This window comes from Prionailurus viverrinus, chromosome C1, assembly GCF_022837055.1.
Source record: "Prionailurus viverrinus isolate Anna chromosome C1, UM_Priviv_1.0, whole genome shotgun sequence".
Lineage (NCBI taxonomy): Eukaryota > Metazoa > Chordata > Mammalia > Carnivora > Felidae > Prionailurus > Prionailurus viverrinus.
Genome location: NC_062568.1, coordinates 77,896,686 through 77,924,667, shown reverse-complemented (window position 1 = coordinate 77,924,667; position 27,982 = coordinate 77,896,686). Strand labels below are relative to the sequence as shown.

The 27,982-nt window shown below is 34.5% G+C and overlaps 1 protein-coding gene and 1 pseudogene across 4 annotated transcripts in view; one reads left to right on the top strand and one right to left on the bottom strand.

Annotated features, from left to right (window-relative positions):
* The window catches only part of MBD5 (methyl-CpG binding domain protein 5), a 448,736-nt gene that overhangs the window by 206,556 nt on the left and 214,198 nt on the right, over window positions 1-27,982 (top strand). The gene's annotated exons all lie outside the window — the stretch shown is intronic.
* Window positions 126-23,495, bottom strand: LOC125171637 (prefoldin subunit 5-like; annotated as a pseudogene).

Below are 27,982 nucleotides of genomic sequence, written 5' to 3'. Positions count from 1 at the left end.
AAGATTAAACATAAGACCCTTCTCTTCCCTTACTCCAGAAAGCTGTGCCCACAAAGTCCCAGGCTCCTGAAGCAGGGTCCCTCTGCCCCACTTCTGAAACAAGCTCTCAGGCTTTGGCAAAGCTCTCAGGCTTTGGCAATAGCCTAAGTTGCCCCCAGGGCTGTGACCTGCTGGATCTTCTGGCTCATCATCTCCATGAGAGCCTGTTTCATGGCATGCTTCTCCTGCAGAGCTGGCTGCATTTTCTCCATTTGCTTGGTGAAGAAATCTATCTTCCTCTTGAAAAAGTCCTTGTCATCTTCATTTTCGTTTTTTACGTAGTAGCCTGTTCCCACGTCAATGAGTACATGTTCCACATTATGTAGTTTCCCCGGGACATGCATAGGACTGGTCAGTGGGACGAGTAAGTCTTTCCCCTCGTTGTTCTTGTTCAGCATGTTTAGACAGTCCTTGGCTTCCACACACTTAGTCTGTACCACCTTGATCTGGGCATCTTGTCCTTGTTCTGGACAAGAAATCCACTTTCGGGTCCAGCTGGTTCTTGAGCATTTCTAGCTGCAGCAGGTTCAGCTCAGTGATGTTAACGACTAGGTCGTGTTGGGAAGCAAGTTCATTTTTGTTCTAGATTATAATATAGCAGTTTTTTTTTTACACCTATCATCAATTTACCTTACATCAATTACCTTACATCAATTAGAGAATTTTAATCAAATTGTATTTGAACATTCTGTATACTTGTCTCTTTTCCAGCCGCTGGCCTGAAAATTCCTTGAAAGCAAGACCTGTCATTTATTTCTTAACTTTTTTCTACAGTAGCTGTCAAAGAGTTTGTACTCATCTGTTTGTTTGCTGAAAGAATAATGAATGAATGAGTAAATAAACATTATCACTTAAACTATATTGTTAAAAATTACATCATAAAATTTATTTATTTATTTATTTATTTATCTATTTATTTATTTATTTATTTATTTTACTTATTTATTTGAGAAAGAGCACGAGCATGCAAGTTGGGGAGAGGCAGGGAGAGAGAGAGACTCTCAAGCACGCTCCACACTCAGAGTCTGATGCAGGGCTCCATCCCCCAACCCTGGTATCATGACCTGAGCCAAAACCAAGAGTCAGCTCCTCAACCAACTGAGGCACCTAACTACCCCAATCAAAATTTATTTTCAGTGTAAACTAATATTTAATACACATAATAGAGACATTCAAATGGTTTCACTGCTAGTAAGTGACCTGCTCATTTAATTTATTTTTAATTATGTGGAGAGAAAATGATTTGACAATAGTATGCAGTAGTAAATCTAAAATTATGACATTTTAAATAATACTTGACTTTGTGGCCAAATGAGTTTTTAAATGTATGTTGAAAAGTAACTCTAAGCTACAACATCAAAAGTAGGTGCCAGACTGCTTTTATGATCTCATCTTTTCGAGTTCTTTATCTTCTATGCTTTTGAAATGAGCTGTTTTTAATTTCTAATAAGAAAATTTGGGGGCACCTGGATGCCTCAGTTGGTTGAGCATCAGACTCTTGATCTCAGCGTGAGTCCTGATCTCAGGGTTGTGAGTTTGAGCCCGTGATGGGCTCCATGCTGAGCCAGGAGCCTACTTAAAAAAAAATTTGTGGGGGAAGGTGCCTTGGTAACTCATTCAGTTAAGCATCCGACTCTTAACTTCCACTGAGATCATAATCTCATGTTTTGTGAGTTTGAACCCAGTATCAGGCTGTTCTCTGACAGTGTAGAGCCTGCTTGGGATTCTCTCTCTCTCTCTCTCTCTCTCTCTCTCTTTCTCTCTCTCTCTCTTCCTCTCTCGCCCCTCCCCTGCTTGCATGCACTCATTCTCTCTCTCTTTCTGTCTCAAAAATCAATAAATAAACCTAAAAAAAAAGGCTATTTCGCTCAAGAAAATTTGGGATAGGATCATATTCTTTTGAATTTTGGCTTTTTAAAAAGTATTTGAGACTTCTAGAAGTTCCTTTTGATTAGATAAATGCAACGTACAGATTTGATGATGGTTGTCTGAAGGCAAATTTATAGGCTTCGTAGAAATTTTATACTACTCATTAATTATATGTCACCAGAAGTTCTTTGTGCTTGCTATCTTTAACCATCAGTCTATGTGACAGTAAGTTTCAAAAGTAGGCCTGAGAGCTAAACAGTTTAAACTTGTATAATAATCACAGACACCATGATATCAAGGAGGTCATCCATATGAACAGCCTTCTGTTCATAGGGAACACACTTCTAAGGTTCCTAGGATAGTCATTCACTCATCTGCCTCATATGCTCTTAAGGGGAAGAAATATTTAACTATGCAGTTATTATTTTTTATTACAAGTTTAAATAGATGTCATTATTGCCTTTAGCATTATGAACTCCTTGGAAAACTGTGATCTTCTAGGTCAGGGGTCACCAAACTTTTTCTGTGAAAAGTCAGTAGTAAATATTTTAGCCTTCACAGTCCAACATATCTCCAGCACTACTCAGCTCTGCTATTAAGGTGTGAAGGTAGCGTTAAGCAATACATTAACAGATGAGTATGGCTGTATTCCAGCTGTAGTTATGGGCACTGGAATTTGAATTTTATATAATCTTCAGATGTCATAGAATGTTTTTTGTTTTTGTTTTTGTTTTTGTTTTTTTATGCTTTTAGACCATTTAGAAATGTAAATACCATTCTTGGCTCACAGGTCATACAAAAACAGATGTCAGACCAGATTTGTTTTCTGGGTGAAGTTTGCCAGCCTCTGCTCTAAATGGTTAAATCCACCAGTTGAGAAAATATGCTTTAAGTAATTCTTAAACTCCTCCACTACCAAGTCTTTCACATCATTCCAAAGTTTTTAGTAATTTGAGCATATGCTTGATGACAAAAGGTGTTCAATTTGTACCTGTTCATCTCAAGGAGGTATTAAGAGGTCATGTTGTAATATATGAAATCACTGAGATATGAAAATCACTGGTAAAGTGAAAAGTGTAACATAAATATGCCATTGCGTTAGTGGTTGCACTTTTTATGTACTCTTACATATGATTTCTGACAGAGCTCCCTATGCTGATATACCCCTCTTAAAGATTAGAAATAGATTAAGGGTTGCACATAAATTTTCTCCAGGCATTTTGCCTCCATATTCTCACACTTTTAAGCTACTTTTATCTTTTAACTACATAGATCTCTAGGTTCATCACTAATGGTACTGTAAAATGTTCAAATTATATTCCACATATTCTTTCTTATCACTACTCTGTGAGAGCAGAGACCGTTTTGTCCTTGCGTATCCCCAGGACTCAAAACAATGTCTGGAATGTATTTGAGTCTCATATATAGTGTCTGAGTTGAATTAGTAATTCAAATAATTCCATATGTTTACTTGATTTTTGTTATCAAAAGGAATGTGGAAAGCCATATATAAACAAAATGTTTTTTAATGCATAAAATAAAATACATAGAATTACAAAGAAAGATTGACTTTATTCAACTTTACTGAAATGTAGTTCTATTCACAGATAGCCCATGGTTCTTAATATATTGAAAGATTTTTAGCTGGTTATCAGGAAACACACAATCCGTAACTATAAATTGCAAAATTAATAAAATGTAAAACAATTGCAAACTTTATTTGGTCTCCTCTTTAAGAAATCTTTAGTCTGCATTTTTAAATTATAATAAAAACAATGTATTTTTTAAAAATCTATTCTGTTAAATTTATTTTGGTTACAACAAGGAAAACAGGTTCTAATAAGCTTAGTCAAAAAACGCATTTTTCCGAGGAGGTACTGTCATGGAATTGACAGGTGGGGAAGAAAGTAACAGGCGTAGCTCTGGTGATTTCAGTTTTCTCCAGAGTAGGTCCATTGATGGTGGCTCCCAGTCATGTGTCCATATTTCAAAATACCAGAAAGGAACCGGACTGATCCAGCTTGGATCACAGATGCATGCCTGAATTAGCCAAGGTCAGGGGTTGGAATCATGTACTAGAGATATCGGCACTGAGGTCCATTGTATGGTAGCAGAATGAGCTGGAAAGCCACCTCAAGAGATATGTATGTAGACTTATTAATCTGCTTCTAGGAAATAGTACATTCCTTGTACTTAACTAATTTTTTAAGAAGAAACGTTTCACTGCAAGACAACTTTGTCTATTGACAACGAGACTACCTTTATAATTATGAATTTTAATATGTACCAGATCACCTGCTGCTATATTAATAAATGGCTTAATATATAATACAGCTAGTATAACGTAGTGGCACTATAGCTTAGGTGTTAAGAGTGTGGACCCTTGAGCGAGACTCTGCATGGCTTCATCTCTCATATCACTTAAGTAACTATAAAAGTTTGGACAAGTTACTCAGTCTCTGCCCATCATTTTTGTTGTCTGTAAAAAAAAAGCAGTTTATCAGTGAGCTTTTGCTGTAGTACCTATCATAATATCTCACTGGCATACTACCATAAGCTTTTAGTTTTTGCTCAGGAGACTGCAAGTAAGTTGAAGTAAGTATGATCAAGGCTGGGCTCAAATGGACTCAAGTGGAGGATGGATCTACGTCTGAGCCATATGTCACTCCTATTCCTTGGAGCTAACTAAAGCATTTTTGTCTCAGAGTGAGAAGCAAGGTAACGGGAAGAAGTGCAACTGCACAAGCATATTTCAAAGTTCTGTTTGCACGATGTCTCCTGTTATCCCATTGGTCAAAGCAAGTCACATGGCTGAGTCCAAAGTCAAAGAGCAGAGAGGTACACATATACCTTCCATGGAGGTATACAAGGGAAAGGGAGGAATATCCAATATACCACAGGGGATAATATTACTACCTATCTGATGGAATCATTGTAAGTTGTAAAGAGCTTAGGATAGTGGCTGGCACAGAGTAAATGATCAATAAATACTTGCTATTATTGGGCATACTCTTATGAAGAAACTCACACAAAAGCTCAGGACTGTATATATGTGACATAAAATGTATTTGACACAAATGGCATTTCATTGGCGTTGAGCAGACATGCTAAAATTTAATTTAAAACTGGTATCTATTTTTGTTATTGTGATCAGATGAGCAAGGTTATGTATGTACCTTTCAGACTGGTCAGCCAACTGTGATAGAGTGATTACTAGCTCAATTATTTAACTGTTAGTAGAATCATAGAACTACTAAAGACCACTGAGTTCTATGCTCTTGTTTCACAGATAATGCATTCAGCCAAGAATCGTGAGATACCTAAATGAAAGAGAAAGAACTAGATGGATAAGGATGGATGTGTGAATGATAAATAGATAAGGAATTAACTAGAAAATGGGAATGCAAGGAAGATCAAACCTAGATCCCTAGAATTCTAGTTGAAAATTCTTGCCACTGTATCACACAACCCAGGTGTTGTTTCCTATAGTTTTATTGAAAGGCCATTTATCATATTTTTCTTTTAGTGAACCTCAAAAGAAGAAGTAATTTTAAGAAGCTTTTAAAATATGTTTTTTATACTATTCTTTCAATTGAGAAGAAATATATTCTTACAGGTTAGGATTTAGTTATAATGCAAAAAAAAACACCAAAAACAAAAAACAAAAATCTCTGGTCTGGTGAGCATACCAGGTGGTCATTCCTTTGCGTTTCATGGAATACAAATATACAAGAGAGGCAGTAGACAAATTAATATATAGGATATTCCACAATCTCTTATGTGAAATTCCAAAATCAAAAAGCTCTGAAACTGAAGGTGTTTATAATTCATATTGTGGTAAAACCTGACATAATCTTAATTCATTTAATAGTGAAACTTGTATGAGGCTATTTTCTTTTTTAAAATCCCACTTAGAATGTGTAAATGTTTTGCTGTAAATATATTAAAGTACTAGACTTCTCAGATACAGAAGGAGGAGCATGTTACCTAATTACAGTACATGTACCATATTACCTTTAAAAACTCAAATAATACTTAATTCTAAAATATATGTGGTCCCTATAAGGATTGTGTTGGGCTATATAACATCACAAATTATAAATACCATGAATGAAAATGAAGCAGATATAGGTATAAAGAATGGGGTCCTATTGGGAAGGAAGGGTGAGTGTTGGAGGTTGCTCGACTGGAGTAATAAGAGAAGGCATCTCTGAAGGGTGACTTTTTTGTTTGCTTGTTTGTTTGTTTGAGAGAGAGAGAGAGAGAGAGAGAGAGAGAGAGAGAGAGCACAAGCCAAGTAGAGGGGCAGAGGGAGAGAGAGAATCCTAAGCAGGCTCCACACTCAGTGCTGAACTCAACATGGGGCTTAATCCCACAGCCTGAGCCGAAATCAAGAGTCAGATGCCCAGCAGACTGAGCCACCCAGGCGCCCTGGGAGGTGACTTTTGAGCAGATTCTTGAAACATTCAATGATGCTCTTAAGAGAAAAGAAAGTGTTTCAGTTACTGGGAACAAACATTTGGCTATCTGGGGAAAGTGTTCCAGTCTAAGGGAAGACCAAGGTCAAATACAGATACCAAAAGTGTGCTTAGCATATTTGAGGAAGAGCAAGAAGGCCACTAAGGCTGTAGAATACCAAGCAAGAAGAGAGTTATGAGATAGGCTGACAGGTAAACAGGGGCCAAATCATGTAGCTCAGGAGAAGACTTTATCACAACTGTTACGGGAAATCTTTGGAGGGTTTTGATTAAGGCAGTATCTAAGATACAATTTTCTTTTTAAAAACATCACTCTTTTTCTCTGTGAATAATAAAAATAGCATTCTTTTGGAAAAATAAAGGATCCTAGCTCTGTTTGAAATTCAGAAATTTAATGGTAAAGTTTAATTTATTAATAAAATAGTATCTTAGTTGTACTTTACTAAAATATTTCTTTGAGCAAATGCTGCGCTATGAATTTATCTAAATATTACTAAACTATTGTGTTTTTTTGTTTGTTGTTTCCAGAATTTTCTGTAAGCATTAAGGCTGAGAAATTAGCTTGGTCATGATAATGCTTTTCCCAATTTCCCCCAAAGATTATTCTCTTCTACCTGCTAAGAGACAACCAGAAGAAAGAGCCCTAAACTTGAAGTAATAAGAACTGTTTCTTCATACTAGCCCTGACACTAATTGACTGTAACTTTGCTTGAGTTGTTTAACCTCTTGGATTTTGGTTCCCTATAGTGCAAAGTATGGGGATTGAATCATCTGATTGACATAGCTCTTTCTTGCTTGCAGTCATAAATTTAGCAACTTGTGTATAAGGCTAAAATTCTATGATTCTTAATGAGAACTCATAAACATCTCAAAGTGTCCTTAAATGTGAATCTAAAGAAATACACAATAACTGGCTATCTGTTCAAAATTGGTAAATTCACTCTTGTTTCCTTTTTAACAGGACCAAGGAAACAAATATCAGAAGCCAAGAGCACAGAATACTTTCTTTCATCAATCCATAGAACCCTGATACTTCTCTAATTCCATCACACACAAAGGAATGACCACCTTGGCAGATGGCCACAAAGGATGTCAACAATTCTTTGGAGGCAAGCAATGAAATATTTATACTATGAGCTTTCTGTTGTTAAGTATGTAGAAATAAGTAGTATTATCTTGCATTTTAATGGAAAAATAAAATGTTCTTTAATATAACAATTTTATATATGAAGCATAGCTAATATAGCTATTTCTTATAGTTAAGCTATTTAAGTAACAGAAACTAAGCACCCATGTTTGAAAACAGTGCTATTTGTATCCATCTTGGACACATCTATCATCTAACTACAAATACTAAATAGTTTGGGGGATTATAATTATTTTTTATTTGGTTGGAATGATCCACACCGTTTATGAAATTTTTTTGTTTCATTCCAGCATTTTTTCTTACTTATTTTTAACAACTATTCTGAAGTGCTCCAAAATCTTGGAAAGTCATCCCTTTACATTCCTCACAGCTTTATATTTTGTGAGAATCCTGCATCAAAAGAACTCATGGAACTTTTAGTTCCTTTCTCAGCAGCTCTTATTGTTCTTGGAAGAGTAGTCAGCCAAGGATTGTGGACCACAGTGCCGTCTTCAAAATTGAAATTAATTACATTACCAGTTAAAGGGAAAGTTTGCTTGGAAAGAAATTGACTGTATTTTAAAGAAAAAAAGTATAAATATAAGGAATCTCCCTTTGCCACCTTCATGAAATATAGAACCTTAAGTAGATGAATATGAAATGAAATAAAAAATAAACTCATAAAAATTTAAGTAGAATGCACTAAAATTGAATTTTTCAAAGGATTTTATACAAACAAAGAAACTGTAGATATGCTCAGAATTTTTTATTTAATACTAATTCAACTCATAGGCCTGAGGTCATCTAGCAAACGAGTCTGCTTTTTAAGTTGTACATAGAGGAACACTTTCTAAATAAAGGAGGACATAAATGTTTAAAAAGTCCAGCGCAGAGCTTCTGAGTTTTCTTTCAGTAACTAGAGTCAGAATTAATTCTTGACTTCCTGTTGGGGAAAATTTCATCTAATTACATTCACATTATTCTGCAACTTTTTGGACAGCAAATCCTGATCACCAAAGAAAGGAAAAAGCAGCTGTGTTGCCCTTGCCTCCACAGTTATAAGAATAGCATTATTATGTAGTCACTGGGCTTGGAGAACCAAGAGTGGCTATCCACTGGCTGCCTTCTGGCAGAGACACACCTAACCCATTCTGAACTGCTGGCAATGTGTGCCTTCTGTTCCTAAAGATCTTCAAAGAAATAGTTTCCACTGCTTCCTTTAGCAAACCAATCTAGTAGAACAGCTCTCGGGGATAGGAAGTTCATATGACCCTCTACACACTTTCAGTGGTTGTTTCTAAAACTTGTTTTCTTAGAATTATACTTTAATCATGATTTAAAACTTTTCATAGTTTGATACAATCCACTTAACTATTTTAAGAAAATACTTAAAACTGACCATTGCTAAATTAGTAGGAATAGTTTCCATAAACACTGCTTCTCCATAAGCAGCCTATTTTTGTCAAATTTTCCCTAATATTTCCTTTTTTGACTTATTCACATATCATATTCTATCTAAGTTTTTCTTTAACCACAGCAATATATCTTTTTTTAAAAAAATGTTACTTATTTATTTATGTATTTATTTATTTTGAGAGAGAGGCAATGGGAACAGTGGGGAGGGGTAGAGAGAGAATCTCAAGCAGGCTCTGTGCTATCAGAGGTACCCCAGGGCCTCCCAAGTACCCCAAAAGCAACATATCTTCTGTCAGATAGCTCTAATTTATATATCTTCCACATTATACTAAAAACCAGTCATTTGTTCTCTTTGAATCACATTCTATTTATGACCATGTCATTAATTCTAATCAAAAGTGCTATTTAATTTTTTTTCTAATCAAAAGTGCTATTTAATTTTTTTTGCCATATTTTAAGGCTTATTTGAATATTATAGTTGTAAAAACTTTTAGTACCTAGAAAGACAATTAGAGCATAGCAGGTATAACTTATGAGTCCACTATATAATAAGCCAAATTCAAAGAACATAGTAACAATAACTAATTAACCACCACTCTGCCACACCTACCATGCTGTGTGACCATAGACAAATTATTGGTTCTCTTTGACCCACAATTTGTAAATTTTTAAAATTTGAATGGTAATATAATTTCAAGAATTAAATGAGATAGGTGATATAATTTAAAATCTTAGGTATTTAGCATTCGCCGTAGCTCATAATTCAATAAATAGGTGATATAGTTATTCTCCTTTTTTAAAACGATTGAAAACATATTTCCTCATGGTAAGCTCAACTCTTACAAAAGAAATAGTTAATTTTCCCATTATACCCATGCCAAATTTGTTTTACACCATTATGTTGTTGTACTAGAACTAAATTTTGTTTACTGAAATTTCCCAACAAGCAGTTTATGTTTAAACATGTGAAAATGCAGTTTATCAAAAAATCACTGTTTAAAATCATAGTTGTTAGGAAAAATGATTGTTAACCTTTGAGTCTCATGAAAACTATACATTCCAAACTTTGTAAGTAATTTTACTAGGGTACTCATCAACTCACTGCCTGCTCTAAAATTTTAACTTTATATCAACCACTATTATTTACAGAAATATTCCATGTGCAAGGCAGAGTGGTTTGAAGAATTTTCTTCTTGGGATTAAGTATCTTTTATGTATACATTGATCAGGTGCTTAGTCTGAGAAACTGATATTTCCACTAGAAAAATAAAAGTAAACAGGCAGTTTGGATCTTTTATTAGTTTCCTAGGTCTGCTGTAACAAATTACCACAAACTGGGGGTTTAAATTTTGAAAAAAATTATTTTCTCACAGTTCTTGAAGCTGAAAGTCCAAAATCAAGTTCTCTGCAGGACCATGATCTTTAAAGGCTGTAGGGAAGAATCTGTTACATGCCTTTCTCTTAGCTTCTGGTGTTGCCTAACAATCTTGGCATTCTTCCATTTATGCTCATTACATCAATCTCTGCTTCCCTTATCACATGGTTTTCTCCATGTGTTTCTATGTCTTTTCTCCTCTTCTTATAAGGCCACAGTCAGACTATAACCCACCCTATATCAGCATGACTCATCTTAACTTGATTACATCTGCAAAGACCCTATGTGCCAACAAAGTCACATTCAAGGGTCAAGGATTAAGATTTAAACATATTTTGGGAGAGGTAACACAACTCAAACAATAATACTGTCATATATTTTTTTGAACTGAGAATAAAGTTAGGGAAGAAAAATTGATTGTAGAAACAAGAGAATTTCCTTTTCCTAGGAAAGAGGTTGTTTCACTTGTGACAAGATACGCTCTATTAGTAGATGTACATATTTTGCTTACAATGATTTGGTAGTACCATTTCTTGAACATAGATGTTTCTTGATAATACTTTTGCCCAGATACTCTTTAGCTCTATAATTTAAAGTTATAAAACAATATCTATCATTTTGTTGGTTTACTTGAGCTCAGAGTTCAAATATTAGTTTTACAGTTTTATGGTTGAGGCTTGTATCCATATTATATACATCAACAAATGAGATTCCCTAAAGACTTTAGAGATGGCATCGTATTTGCATTTATAATTGTACTGGTAGTTATATTTGTAAATGAACTGAGTTAGTTTTTCCTTTGCTAATCTTGATTCAAACCAGAGCTACTTTTTTATTTTCATGGGTAAGAAATTAACTTTGAATTCAAATTAAGAAACATTGTTGATCTTGATCTTTCAAAATGAACGTAGCCGCTATATGTTTTTAACATTAATTCTATAGCCTATTCTAATAAAGCTAATTCTAGTGAAGTCTTTCTAATATATAATTCAGTATGTGGTATATATATCATCAGTACATTTTTATCTTTTTTATGGCCATTTTCCATATATTTAAATAATTATCACAAACTTTTCATATAATACAACTTACACAAGATGTACCCTCTTATTTCAGAACTTCAATAAGAAAATTTTCTGTGTGTCTTCTTTGAGCTTCTAAAAAGGAAGGGAAGTAAAGCATTATAAACTGTTATGGGAGTGAAGAAAGATGAAGTAGGAAGATCCTAAGCTCACTTTATCTTATGGCTACAGCTATATAATACCCGCTTCAGTGTAAATAGCCCAGAAAATGACCCAAAGACTGGCAGAACAGACTGTCCACAAGAAATAGAAAGAGGCCACATCATATAGGGTAGGAGTTGTGGTCAAGAGCCAAACTGACCCAGAGGACTTTCTGCAGGAGGGAAGGACACCAAGGGCATGGATAGAGGAAAGAAACAGACCCTCCACCAGGCACAACAACCCACCTAGAAAAGACAAATCTCTGTAACATTTGGCTTTGAAAACTTGTGGGGCATAATTTGTGAGTTCTTACAATCACTGGGGCTTAACACCTGGAACTTTAAAAATCAGTAAGCTCAGCTACAAGAGAGCTGGAAGGACAAGAGGAAATTGAATCCCCACCCTTAAAGAGACAGCACATCTGCTGAAGGGACTGTCTTTTTTCCATTGGGATATTCTTTCCTGATTTGTTGAAGATTAGTTGGCCATACGTGTGTGGGTCCATTTATGGGTTCTTTATTCTATTCCATTTATCTATGTGTCTGTTTTTGTGCCAGTACCATACTGTCTTGATGATTACAGCTCTGAAATACAGCTTGAAGTCTGGAATTGTGATGCCTCCAGCTTTGGTCTTCTTTTTCAACATTACTTTGGCTATTCAAAGTCTTTTCTGGTTCCATACAAATTTTAGAATTGTTTGTTCTCTATGAAGAATGTTGGTGTTATTTTGATAGGGATGTCATTGAAAGTGTAGATTGCTTTGGGAGATGTAGACATTTTAATAACATTTGTTCTTTCAATTCATGAATTCAATTCAATTCAATTTTTGTCTTTAATTTCTTTCAGAAGCTTTCTATAGTTTTCAGCATACAGATATTTTACCTCTTTTGTTAGGTTTATTACTAGGTATTTTATGGTTGTTGATGCAACTGTAAATGGGATCAATTCCTTGATTTCTCTTTCTGCTGCTTCGTTATTGGTATAGAGACATGCATCCGATTTCTGTACATTGTTTGTATATCCTGCAACTTTGCTGAATTCATATATCAGTTCTAGTAGTTTTTTGGTGGAGTCTTGCAGGTTTTCCATGTAAAATATCAAGTTATCTGTGAAAACTGAAAGTTTGACTTCTTCATTGCCAATGTGGATGCTTTTATTTCTTTTTTTGTTGTCTGATTGCTGAAGCTAGGAGTTCCAGTATTGTGTTGAACAACAGTGGTAAGAGTAGACATCCCTGCCCATAATAGGCAAAGAGAGCCATTGCAGACCACTGAACTGAAAGCAAACACAACAGTAGGGCACACAAAACACACACAGGAGATACCCCTGAAACACCAGGTTTTGGTGAGCAGGGGACATTGCATTGCAGGGTACTATAAGACCTCTTCTTTATAATGCCACTACTTGCAAGAGCAGGAGATGTAGCTGACTTTTCCTATCACATAAAAACAGATCAGAGAGTTAGACAAAATGAAGAGACAGAGGAATATGTTCCAAATGAAAGAATAGGACAAAATCACAGCAAAAGACCTAAATGAAATGTAGGTAAGTAATATACCTAATAGAGAATTTAAAGTAGAGATCATAAAGATACTCACTAGACTTGAGAAAATAATGGAGGACCTCAGTGAGACTCTTAAAAAAGAATAGAAAACATAAAAAAGAACCAAATAGAGATGAAGAACTCAACACCTGAAATTAAAAATCACTAGAGGGAATAATTAGTAGACTAGAGGAGGCAGAAAAATGGGCCAGTAACCTGGAGGACAGAGTAATGGAAAGCAATCAAGCTGAACAGGAAAGAGGAAAAAAATAAAAAATGAAAATAGATTGAGAGAACATAATGACACCATCAAGTATAATAACATTCATATTATAGAGCTCCTAGAATAAGGAGAGAGTGAAAAGTAGGCAGAAAATGTATTTGGAGAAATAATAGCTGAAAACTTCCCAAATCTAAAGAAGGAAATAGAAATCCAGATTCAGGAGGCACAGAGAGTCCCCAACAAAATCAACCCAAAGAGGTCCACACCAAGTCACATAGTAATTAAAATGCCAAGATAATGAGAGAATTTTAAAAATAGCAGGAGGAAAGAAAACATTTACATACAAGGGAAACCCCTTAAGGCTATCAGCTGATTTTTTAGCAAAAACTTTTCAAACAGAAGGGACTGGCCTTATATAGTCAAAGTGCTAAAGGGGGGAAAAAAAAAAACTTCAATCAGGAATCCTCTATCCAGCAAAGCTATCATTCAGAATGGGTGAGTTTCCCAGACAAACAAAAGTTAAAGGAATTCATCACCACTAGACAAGACTTACAAGGAATGTTAAAAGAGACTCTTCGAGTGGAAAAGAGACCATCAGCAGGAGGAATAAAAGTAGAAAGCACAAAAGCAGTAAAATTAAATATATCTATAAATATCAGTCAAAGGATTCACAAAATAAAAGAATATTAAGTGTCACCCCATGTACCTTAAACATGGGGGGAGAGGAGTTAAAATTTAGTGGTTTAAAAAAAATTTTTAATTTTTTTGGGGGCGCCTGGGTGGCGCAGTCGGTTAAGCGTCCGACTTCAGCCAGGTCATGATCTCGCGGTCCGTGAGTTCGAGCCCCACGTCAGGCTCTGGGCTGATGGCTCGGAGCCTGGAGCCTGTTTCCGATTCTGTGTCTCCCTCTCTCTCTGCCCCTCCCCCGTTCATGCTCTGTCTCTCTCTGTCCCAAAAATAAATAAAAGTTGAAAAAAAAAATTTTTTTTACATGTTATTTGTTTTTGAGAGAGAGAGAGAGACAGAACACAAGTTGGGGAGGGGCAGAGAGACAGGGAGACACAGAATCCAAAGCAGGCTCCAGGCTCTGAGCTGTCAGCACAGAGCCCGACACAGGGCTCGAACCCATGAACTGTGAGATCATAACCTGGGACAAAGTCAGTTGCTTAACCGACTGAGCCACCCAGGCACCCCTAAAATTTACTGGTTTTAAAATGAGTTTAAACATAAGTGACCATAAAGAACTTACCAAACTCAACACCCAAGAAACAAGTAATCCAGTGAAGAAATGGGCAAAAGACATGAATAGACACTTCTCCAAAGAAGACATCCAGATGGCCAACCGACACATGAGAAAACGCTCAATATCACTCATCATCAGGGAAATACAAATCAAAACCACAATGAGATACCACCTTACACCTGTCAGAATGGCTAACATTAACAACCCAGGCAACAACAGATGTTGGTGAGGATGCGGAGAAAGAGGATCTCTTTTGCATTGCTGGTGGGAATGCAAGCTGGTGCAGTCACTCTGGAAAACAGTATGGAGGTACCTCAAAAAATTAAAAATAGAACTACCCTACGACCCAGCAATTGCACTACTAGGCATTTATCCACGGGATACAAGTGTGCTGTTTCGAAGGGACACATGCACCCCCATGTTTAGAGCAGCACTATCAACAATAGCCAAAGTATAGAAAGAGCCCAAATGTCCATCGATGGATGAATGGATAAAGAAGATGTGGTATATATACATGATGAAGTATTACTCGGCAATCAAAAAGAATGAAACCTTGCCATTTGCAACTATGTGGATGGAACTGGAGGGTATTATGCTAAGTGATATTAGTCAGTCAGAGAAAGACAAAAATCATATGACTTCACTCATATGAGGACTTTAAGAGACAAAACAGATGAACCTAAGGGAAGGGAAACAAAAAATAATATAAAAACAGGGAGGGGGACAAAACGTAAGAGACTCATAAATATGGAGAACAAACTGAGGGTTACTGGAGGGATTGTGGGGGGGGGGGATGGGCTAAATGGGTAAGGGGCACTAAGGAATCTACTCCTGAAATCATTGTTGCACTATATGCTAACTAATTTAGATGTAAATTTTAAAAAACAAAAAATAAAACAAGTTAAAAAAAAAGCAGTTTAATAACTTTAAAAAAAAAAACATAAGTGACCATCAACTTAATATAGACTGCTATATGCACAAAATGTCATATGTAAATCTAATGGTAACCACAAATCAAAAATGGATAATAAATAGGTAAAAAATAAATAAAAGAATCTAAGTATATTACTAAAGAAAGCCAGCAGCCTGTGAAAGAAAAGAGCAAGAGAGGAAAGGAAAAAAGAACTACAAAAGCAATTATAAAACAAGAAATAAACTGACAGTAAGTACATACATATCAATAATTAGTTTGAATGTAAGTGGACTAAGCACTCCAATCAAAAGACCTAGGATGACAGAATGGATTAAAAAGCAAGACTTATCGTTCGAGCCCCGCATCGGGCTCTGGGCTGATGGCTCAGAGCCTGAAGCCTGTTTCCGATTCTGTGTCTCCCTCTCTCTCTGCCTCTCCCCCGTTCATGCTCTGTCTCTCTCTGTCCCAAAAAAATAAATAAACGTTGAAAAAAAGCAAGACTTATCTATATGCTGCCTACAAGAGACTCATTTCAGACCTAAAGACACAAGTAGTTTGAAAGTAAAGGGATGGAAAAGCAATTATCATGCAAATGGAAATGAAAAGAAAGCTGGGATAGCAATACTTGTATCAGACAAAATAAAATTTAAAACAAAGACTGTAACAGGAAACAAAAAAGGACACTATATAATCATAAAGGGAACAATCCAACAAGAAAATGTAACAATTGTAAATATATATGCACCCAACAGAGAGCACCCAAATGCATAAAGCAGCTAATAACAAACATAAAAGAAGTAATCAATAGTAATACAATAATAGTAGAGGACTTTGACACCCTACTTATGTCAATGGATAGATCATCCAAAAGAAAATCTGCAAGGAGACAGTGACTTTTAATGACACATTGGATCAGATGTTTCTAACAGATAAACTCAGAGCATTCCATCCTAAAACAGTGCAATACACATTCTTTTCAAGTGTACTTGGGACATTCTCCAGAATAGATCATATGTTAGGCCACAAAACAAGTCTCAACAGATTCAAAAAGATTGGAGTCCAGCATGCATCTTTTCCACTCTCAGTGCTATGAAACTAGAAATCCACCTCAAGAAAAAATCTGTAAAGACCAAAAATACATGGAGGTTAAATAACACACTAGTAAACCATGAATGGGTCAAGCAAGAAATCAAAGAGGAAATTAAAAAAATACATGGATACAAATGAAAATGAATCTTGAAAATGCAGCAAAATCTGTTCTAGGAGGGAAGTTTATAGCAATACAGGCCTATCTGTAAGCAAGAAAAATCTCAAATAAACAACATAACCTTACACCTAAAAGAACTAGAAACAGAAAAATAAACAAAACCCAACACCCAAAGGAAGGAAATAATAAAGATTACAGCTGAAATAAATGAAATGAAACAAAAAACAAACAAACAAACAAAAACCAGTAGAACAGACCAATGAAACTCATAACTAGTTCTTTAGAAAAATCAACAAAATTGATAACTGTTAGCCAATATCATCAAAAACTAGAGAGGATGCAAACAAAATCAGAAATGAAAAAGGAGAAATAACAAGCAACACCACAGATTTACAAAGAATTATAAGAGAATATTATGAAAAATTATACATCAACAAATTGGACAACCTAGAAGAAATGGATAAATTCCTAGAAATATATGAACTCCCAACACTAAATCAGGAAGAAATAGAAAATTTAAACAGACCAATTACCAACCATAAAATTGAATCAGTAATAAAAAAAAATAAAACTTAAAAAGAAAACAAACCAAAGTTCAGGACCATACGGCTTCATATGTGAATTCTACCAAACATTTACAGAAGAGTTAATACCTATTCCTCTCAAACTATTCCAAAAAAATAGATGAGGATGGATAGCTTCCAAATTCATTCTATGAGACCAGCTTTACCCAGATAACCAAACCCATATAAAGTCACTACCAAAACAAACAAGTAAACAAAAAACAAACAAACAAACAAACAAAAACCCTACAAGCTAATATCCCTAATGAACATAGATGCAAAAATCCTCAACAAAGTATTAGCAAACAGAATCCAGCAATACATTTTAAAAAGCATTCACCAGAAGTGGGTTTATTCCTGGGATACAAGAGTAGTTCAATATTCACAAATCAATTAACATGATATGTCACATTAACAAGAGAAAGGATTAAAACCATATGATTATTTCAATAGATGCAGAAAAAGCGTTTGACAAAGTATAACATCCATTCATGATAAAAACCCTTAAGAAAATAGGTTTAGAGTAAACATACCTCAATATAATAAAGGCTATATATAAAAGGACCACATGCTCAATAGTGAAAAACTAAGAGCTTTTGCCCTAAGATGAGGAAGATGTCCACTGTCACCACTTTTATTCAACATAGTACTAGAAGCCCTAGCAACAGAAATCAGAAAAACAAAAAGAAATAATAGTCTTCTAAATTGGTAAGGAAGAAGTAGAACGTTCACTATTTGCAGATAACATAACAATATATATAGAAAAACTACTAGAACATATAAATGAATTCAGTAATCAACATACAGAAATCCACTGCATTTCTTTTTTATTTTTTTTAATGTTTATTTATTTTTGAGAGAAAAGAGACAGAGCGTGAGCTGGGCAGGGGCAGAGAAAGAGGGAGACACAGACTATAAAGCAGGCTTCAGGCTCTGAGCTGTCAGCACAGAGTCCAATGCGGGGCTCAAACTCATGAACCACAAGATCATGACCTGAGCCAAAGTCAGACACTTAACCCACTGAGCCACCCAGGGGCCCCTCCAAGGCATTTCTATACACTAAAAATGAAGCAACAAAAGAGAAGTTAAGAAAACTATACTATTTTCAACTACAGCAAAAATAATAAAATACCTAGGAATAAATTTAGCCAACAAAGTAAGAGACCTGTACTCTGAGAACTACACAACACTGAGGAGAGAAATTGAAGATGACACAAGGAAATGGAAATATATTCCATGCTCATGGATTGAAAGAACAAATATTGCAAAAATGTCCATACTACCCAAAGCAATCTATAGATTTAATGCAATCCCTATCAAAATACCAACTGCATTTTTTACAGAATTAGAACAAATAATCTGAAAATTTGTATGGAACCAAAAAAAAGCCTGAAGAGCCAAAGGAATCTTGAAAAAGAACAAAACTAGAAGCATCACAATCCCAGACTTTAATATATAACAGCTATAGTAATCAAAACAATATGGTACTGGCACAAAAATAGACATAGATCAATGGAACAGAACAGAAAACCCAGTAATAAACCCATGATTATATGGTGAATTAATCTTTGATTGAGGAGGAAAGAATATGCAATGAGAAAAAGTCTCTTCAACAAATGGTGTTGGGAAAACTGGACAACTACATGCAAAAGAATGAGACTGGACCACTTTCTTACACCATTCACAAAAATAAACTCAAAATGGATTAAAGACTTAAATGTGATACCTGAAATCATAAAAATCCTAGAAGAGAGGATAGGCAGTAATTTTTCTGACATTAGCCTTAGCAACATTTTTCTAGATATGTGTCCTTAAGGAAAGAAAATAAAACAAAAATAAACTATTATAACTTTATTAAAATAAAAAGCTCTGCACAGCAAAGAAAACAACAAAACTAAAAGATAGCCTACTGAATGGGAGAAGATAATTGCATATGACATATCATATCCAATAAAGAGTTAGTATCCAAAATATATTAAGAGCTAATACAACTCAACACTCCAAAAACAAATAATCCAGTTGAAAGTTGGGCCAAAGATATTAACAGACATTTCTCCAAAGAAGACATCCAGATGGCCAACAGCACATGAAAAGATGCTCAACATCACTCACCATCAGGGAAATGCAAATCAAAACCACAAGGAGATATCACCTTACACCTGTCAGAATCACTAAAATCAAAAACACAAGAAACAAGTGTTGGCGAGGATGTGAAGAAAAAGAAATACTCTTGGGGCTCCTGGATGGCTCAGTCCATTAAGCATCTGACTTTGGCTCAGATCATGATGTTGCAGTCCATGAGTTTGAGCCCCACATTGGGCTCTGCATTTACAGCTCAGAGCCTGGAGCCTGCTTCAGATTCTGTGTCTTGCTTTCTCTCTGCCCCTCCCCTGTTCATTCTCTGTCTCCCCCCTCCCCTCTCTCTCTCTCAAAGATGAATAAAGATTAAAAAAAAAAAGAAATACTTTTGCAGTGTTGGTGGGAATGCAGACTGGTGCAACCACTAGGGAAATCAGTATGTAGGTTCCTTAAAAAAATAAAAATAGAGTTATTATATAATCCAGTAATTCCACTACTGGGTATTCACAAAAAGAATACAAAAATACTAATTCAAAGGAATACATGCACCTTGATGTTTATAGCAGTATTATCTATAATAGCCAAATTATGAAAGCAACTCAAGCGTCCATGCATAGATGAATGGATAAAGAAGATATAGTGTATATATGCAATGGAATATTACTCAGCCATAGCAAAGAATGAAATCATCATTTGCAACCTGAATGGAGCTAAAGAGTATAATGCTTTGTGAAATAAGTCAGTCAGAGAAAGACAAATACCATATGATTTCACTCATATGTGGAATTTAAGAAACAAAAGCAATAAAGAAAAAAGAGAGAATAAAATAGATTCTTAGCTGTAGACAACAAATTGATGGTTACCGGAAGGAAGGTGGGTGGGAGAATGGGTAAAATAGGTGAAGACAATTCAGAGTACACTTATTATGATGAGCACTGAATAAGTGTAGAATTTTTGAATCACTATATTGCACAACTGAAACTAATACTGTACATTAATTATATTGGAATTAATATTTTTAAAAATATAAAAGATAAAAAAAAAATTCTTGAATTGGGGCCCTTTTGTTTTTTCTTTGTTACATGAAACATAAAATTTCTGAAACATACTCTTCTTTCAGGTAAAACCTGCTTCACATTATTATTTGCATGTAATAGGTACTCAATAAATGTTTATGAAGTGAATGAAGGAAATTGTAATTAGCCCCTCTACTTATAGACGGCATCCAGAAAGAATGATATTGAAAGTAAGGAAGTTCTTGGGGCGCCTGGGTGGCGCAGTCGGTTAAGCGTCCGACTTCAGCCAGGTCACGATCTCGCGGTCCGGGAGTTCGAGCCCTGCGTCAGGCTCTGGGCTGATGGCTCAGAGCCTGGAGCCAGTTTCCGATTCTGTGTCTCCCTCTCTCTCTGCCCCTCCCCCGTTCATGCTCTGTCTCTCTCTGTCCCAAAAATAAATAAACGTTGAAAAAAAAAAAAAAAAGGAAGGAAGTTCTGAAGCTAATTCAGTTATACACCTTTCACATTAAATATCTTCTTTAAATTTGGTATAGGAGATAAACAGACAGAAACCAGAGAGCTTGAAATGCTGCAGAGTGGAGATATGTTCTTTATTTCCCAGAATTTTTCAGTAAACTGAAGGACTTACGGCTTTGGTTTATATTTTTATCTCATTTTCCAAATGAATGTTGAAACTCCGGGGAAAGAAAACAAAGTACAAGATTAAATGAGCAGTTGACTATTTAAGGAATGGAGTTTGATTTTCTAAACTTTGGATCAAATTACTACAGTAGCAGTTCACCACCCTGACTATGCTTCAGCATAACCTGGAGAACTTTTTAAAAATGTAGATGTTTTAGCCCTATCTCTACTGGTTAATTTCAATTCTGGTAATTACTACCTGTGTGACTGAGCATTATTTATTCCATAGAATTGGATTCTGTAGAAGTGGAAATGATATAAAAGTATTGGACGTCTGGATAAGAATGTGCCTCACAGAAATTGAAATCATAAGATCTACTTAGAGGTGTGCTGATCTAATTAGTAAAACTTTGAACTGAAAAGTAAGGAATTTGAAGACATAAATTAGCACATAAAACAATAAGGACTTTATAGTTTGATAGACATCAGTAAGAGTGAAGTAAATACCCCGAATTACTGGTAACATACCTAAGGAAAACATTAGGGCATTGTGCTTTTGCCCTCAAATGTCTATATTCCAAGGCCCAACGTATATCTGAGACTGAAATGGACTGATTTCTTTTATGGAGGCCTTAATATCAATAGCATGTTCCTGGTGAGAGTGAATGAGCTTATATGCTAGGAGTATGACAGTGATAGTTATGGTGGGGAGTAATAGGGTAGGGGCGACTTATGGAATTCTTACAGTTTTAGAAAACTTCTAGGGCCCTCTCTAACCTGCTCTATCCAATCTGCTATGTTTGTAAGTAATTGACAGTTCTTCTGTTACATGTATTTATCCATCTATACATTCAGAAAGCTTTTATGTGTCAGACACCATAGTAGTAGATACAATTTGTGGATGTGAAGAAACATAGAACATAATAGATTTGATAATCGCTATAGTAAAGTATCATCGAAGCAATTGAGTAATTGCATTTCATTTATACATGAATTGGTTATTTGTATTACCACTTAGGCGTTAACCAAAATACATGAAATAGGAATTCCAGTGTACTTAATTGTTCAGAAAGAAGTTGCATTATGAATATTAGAAAAAGTTTCATCTTGATCCAGGATGTTTGAGGAGAAACTTTTTGAAAACTCTATACGATATGCTATAGGCTATATCTCAAATTACTAAAGGCTAAGACTCGGATAGTAATGTTAATTACTATCATTGTTCCTTGCCTGTATGCTCATTTACTGAGTCTACAACTGATCAAGTTGCTTTTGATACAGCTATTGCTTGTTAATAGCCACAGTCTTAGGGAGAGAGGCCAGATTCCTGGAATAAAAACTGCTGCGGATAGAGAAACAGCATCCATTAGAGAAAGGTCTGAGAATGTAATGGGCTTTGGAGGACGGGACTCCATTGATTTGGAGCCTCAGCGGGAGTGAAGGGAAAGGAATTTCTAGAGAAAACTCTGTGGTTCTGACTTGAAAGAAGCAAAATGAAAACAACAATAATTATTTTCTTTCTTCTGCTGTGTACTTCAAAAACAATTTGAGAAGAAAAAAAGTCCTTAAGTAAAATTGAGTTTACATTTATATTTAGATAACTTCCCTTATTCTAGAATTTTACTGCTTTTTGTTTTACTGGATTTTAGTAAATCACTACCTGTTTTGAAATGTTTAAACTCCATAATAGAATCCAGTATGTAATACTGTCAGTTGTGGAAAGAGGGACCACAGAAATTTTAATGTGTGTTGGTTTAAACAATCAGCATATTACGGTAAGTTTCTTCAGAAGGAATATGTTGTGTTAGGTTTTACTTTGGAATTATTAAAGCAATACATACTCATGATTTTTAAAATAAGAAACAAATAATGTGAAAAAGCATAAAATAAAAAGTAAAATTTGAAACTATCCTATTTCTACTTTCCACAAGTAACTTGTATTAACTTATTTTATGTATCATTTCAGAAATCCTCTATCCACATACAAGTTTATGTGTGTACATACATTTAACACACACATATATATGCACACTTATACATAGGCATATACTGTATATGCTTTCTTTTACATAAATGCAGCATATCCATTTTTCTTTACTAATGGCCTCTCCTTTATCTCTTATTGAATTCTAAGAATTCTTGGTACACTAATAAAATGTACCTTTTCTCATGTATTTCACACCTTTTCCTACAGTTTAATTTGCACTGACTTGATTTGTGGTAGTTTCTTTTTTCCCATACTGAAATTTTAAGTTTTGGTTTAGTCAAATAATCAGTCTTTTCTCTTATAGCTTCTTTAGATTATGTCCAAGAGTATAACACCATTTTTTCTTTCCTACTCTTATGGATTAATTTTTGTTGAGAAACTTTATTATAGCAGTTTTAGGTTTATATTAAAGCTGAAACATACAGAGTTTTCCCATAGGCCCACAGCCCCCAAACATTCATAGCCTCCTCCTTATCAGTTTCCCCACCACAGTGGTACATTTGTTACAATTGATAAACCTACATTGATACATCATTATTACCTAAAGTTTCCAGTTTACCTTAGGGTTCACCATCGGTGTACATCTTATGGATTTGGACAAATTTATAAAGGCATGTACCCACTATCATGATATCATGCACAGTAGTTTCACTGCCTTAAAAATCCTCTATACTCTGCCTATTCATCCTTCCCTCTCATTTTTTTTAAATAAAGTTTTTATATTATATTTAAATCTTTAAATAACCTGGAATTTTCTTAGTGTCCCAGCAGCTCTTACTGATTAATCATTTTTTATTTTATTTTATTTTAATTTTTTTGGTATTGACTAATCTTTTTTTTAAAAGTCACCTTTATCATATGTATATTGGATTAAAATCTTATGTATATTGGAATATATTTCAGGATTCTCTGGTATACATTTTCTATTTGTCTATTTCTTCTCTAGTATAAAAGTCCTTAATTACTGTATCTTCACAGTGTTTTTATACTCTGGAAGGACTGGTCTCCTCTTTACTCCTCTTTTTTTTTTTTTTTCTTTTCAAAATACTTGTAGATAATGACATGTTTTTTGATGAACTTTGGTGTCAGCTTTCATGTTCTCAAAATAAAAAATCTTACTGGTATTTAACGAGAATCTTATTAAAAGACTAATTTAGGCAGAAAAATGAGTCTTTGAATAATGGTTATATCTGTCCTGAAAACAGATTACATGTCTTATAGATATCCGGATTTGTTTATTCTGAGTTACTTATTTTTGTTGTGATTTTCATATTAAATGAGTTTGTTACTAGTTTTTATTTTATAATTGGGCATGTCATATATATATAGGAGAATCATTGACTTCCATATACTAATTATGTAATTAGTACCTTTCTAAATTCCTTTTAGGGGGTTTTCTGTTGACTTTCTTGGGTTTCTCAAATATACATGCATGTTATCATGGAAATAAGGATACAATTATCTCTTCCTTTCCCCCCACCTAAGTTTATTGAGTTGACATATAACATTGTATAAGTTTAAGGTGTACAATATGATGATTTGATATAAGTATGTATTGCAGATGAATACCACAATAAGTTTAGTTAGCACATCCATCACTTCATATAGCTCCTGTGTGTGTGTGTGTGTGTGTGTGTGTGTGTGTTTGTGGAGAGAAGGTTTAAGATCTGCTCTTCTAGCAACTTTCAGGTATTCAATATAGTATTGTTAACTCTAGTCACCATGCTGTGCATTAGATCCCCAGAACTTACTCATCTTATAACTGGAAGTTTGTACCCTTTGACCACCCTCACCCATTTCTCCCACCTCAGCAGCCACCAATCTACTTTCTGTTTCTATGAGTTCATTTTTATTTTAGAATCCACATTTAAGTAAGATCATACAGTTTTTGTTTTTCTCTGACTTATTTCATTTAACATCATATTCTCAAGTTTCATCCCTATAGTCACAAATGGCAGGGTTTCCTTCTTTGTGTGGATGAATAATATTTCATGTTATAAACACACACACATGCATGTACACATCAGATCACATTTTCTTTATCCATTGATAGACACAGGTTGTTTCTATGTCTTGGCTATTGTAAACAATGCTTCAGTGAATATGGGGATGCAAATATCTCTTTGAGATAGTGATGTTATTTTCTTCAGATATACGCCCAGAAGTGGAATTGCTAGGTCATATGGTAGTTCCATTTTTAATATTTTGAAGACCCCCCCATACTGTTTTCCATAATGGCTGTACCAATTTATATTCCTGCCAGCCGTGCTCAAGGGTTCTTTTTTCTCCCCATCCTTACCAGCATTTACTATCTCTTGTATTTTTGATAATAGCTATTTTAACAGGTGTGAAGTGGTATCTCATTGTGGTTTTTGATTTGCATTTTCCTGATGATTATTGATGTTGGGCTCTTTTTATGTACCTTTGACCATACCTTTGGTATTTACTTGGGAAAAATGTATATTTATTTTCTTTGCCATTTTTAAAATTGGATAATTTGGTTTTTTGCTGTTGAGTTGTAGGAGTTTCTTACATATTTTGGATATTAACCCCTTATCAGGTATATGATTTGCAAATATTTTCTTCTGTTCCATAACTTGCCTTTTCATTTTGTTGATTTTCTTTTTTTCGCAGTGTAGAAGCATGTTTAATGTAGTCCCACTGGTTTAATTTTTCTTTGTTCTTGTGCTTTTGATGTCATATCAAAAACATCATTGCCAAGAGCAAGGTCAAGAAGTTTTTTCCTATTTCTAGTAGTTTTATGGTTTCAGCTCTTACATTTAAGCATTAAATTCAAGTTAATTTTTCTGAGTGGTATAAGATAAGGGTCCACTTTTGTTATTTTGCATGTGAATATCCAGTTTTTCCAACACCATTTATTGGAAAGACTATCTTTTCCCCATTGAATTTTCTTGGCTCCTTCCTTGTCAGTTTGGGCCCTTGTTGACCATATATATGGGTTTATTTCTGGGTTCTATATTTGATTCCATTGGTCTTTGTGTCTGTTTTTATGCCAATACCATATTATTGATTCCTTTAGATTTGTACTATAGTTTGGAATCAGGAAGCATGATGTCTCTAGCTTTGTTCTTTCTCAGGGTTGCTTTGGCTATTAGGGGTCTTTTGTGATTCCATAAGAATTTTAAGATTTTTTCTATCTATAAAAAAAATACCACTGGAATTTTGATAGGGATTGCACTGAATCTATAGATGAATTTTGGTAGTATGGACATTTTAATGATACTAATTCTTCTAATCTATGACATGAGATATCATTTCACTTATTTTTGTCTTCTTCATTTTCTTTTATCAGTGTCTTACGATTTTCATTGTACAGGTCTTTCACCTCCTTGGTTAAATGTATTCCTAAGTATTTTATATAACCCTTCTTATACAGGGTTTTATTATGTTGAGATTTTTGTTGAGGGTTTTTATCATGAAAGTATGTTGGAACTTGTCAAATGCTTCCTTTGCATCTATTTAGATTGTATGATTTTGGTCTACATGCTGTTATTATGATATTTCACATTTACTGATTTGCATGTATTGAACCATCTTTGCATCCTAGGGATCTGTCCCATGTGATCATAGTGAAGACCCTTTTAATATGCTGTTGAATTCAGTTCGCTAATATTTTGTTGAAATTTTTGTCTGTATATTCATTAGGTATATTGACCTGTAGTTTTCTTTTACTATAGTATCCTTACCTGCCTTTGTAGTAGGATAATTCTGGCCTTGTAAAAATTATCTTAGAAGTCTTGTCTCCTCTTAATTTTTTTGGAAATGTTTGAGATGGTTTGGTATTCTTTAAATGTTTGGTGGAATTCACCAGTGAAACTATCAAGTCCTGGGTTTTTGTTTGTTATAAAATTTTTGATTACTGAATTAATCTTACTCATTGGTCTATTTGAGTTTTCTCTTTCTTTATGATTTAGTCTTGGTAGATTGTTTATTTCTAGGAATGTATTCATTTTTCTAGATTGTCCAATTTATTGGCATATTATTGTTCATAGTAGGTCTGTTATTCTTTATATTTCTGTGGTTTCTGTTGTAACGTCTTCTCTTTCATTTATAATCGTATTTAGAGTCCTTTCTTTTGCTTAGTCTGGCTAAGGGTTTGTCAATTTTGTTTATTTTTTCAAAGAACCAAGTCTTAGCTTTGTTAATCCTTTGTTTCCTTATTCTTTCATTTATTTCAGCTCTAATTTTTATTATTTCCTTCCTTATGCTAATTTTGGACTTAGTTTGGTCTTTTTCTAGTTCCTTGAGATGTAATATTAGGTTGTTTATTTGAGATCTGTTTTCTTTGTGTATGCATTTATAAACCTTACTGTTAGAACTGCTTTTTGCTATACCCCATACATTTTGGTATGTTGTGTTTCCATTTTCATTTGTTTCAAGATATTGTTTAAATTTCTCTTTTGATTTCTTTGCTCCATTGCTTGTTCAGGAGTATACACTTTAATTTCCATATATTTGTGTATTTTTCAGCTTTCCTCCTATTATGATTTCTAATGTCATTCCATTGTGATAGAAAGCATACTTGCTATAATTTCTATATTCTTGAATTTTTTGAGAATTGTTTTGTAGCCTAATACATGATCAGTCCTCCAAAATGTTCCATACATGCTTGGAAAGAATACATATTTTTCTGTTAATTGGATGGGGTGTTCTATAGTTGTCTGTTAGGTCCATTTGATCTATAGTATTGTTCAATCCACTATTTTCTTATTAAGTCTCTATCTGAATTTATCCATTATTAAGGGTAGTGCCTCTTCCTTTCTAATATTTATATCTCTATTTCTTTCTTCTACCTAGTTAGCTAGTATATCCAGAACAATATTAATTTAATTATTTTAACTTTTTTTGAACCTATAAATACTTTTCCCACTATAGATATGACACACACTATCATAGCTCTCATAGCTCTGAGTAAAGGAAAAATAGGTTCAGTAAAACTTTGATTTGCAAGCATAATTTGCTCCAGAAACATGCTTGTAATCCAGAGCACTTGTATATCAAAGCGAATTTCAAGAACCATTGGCTCAGCTGTGATCATGT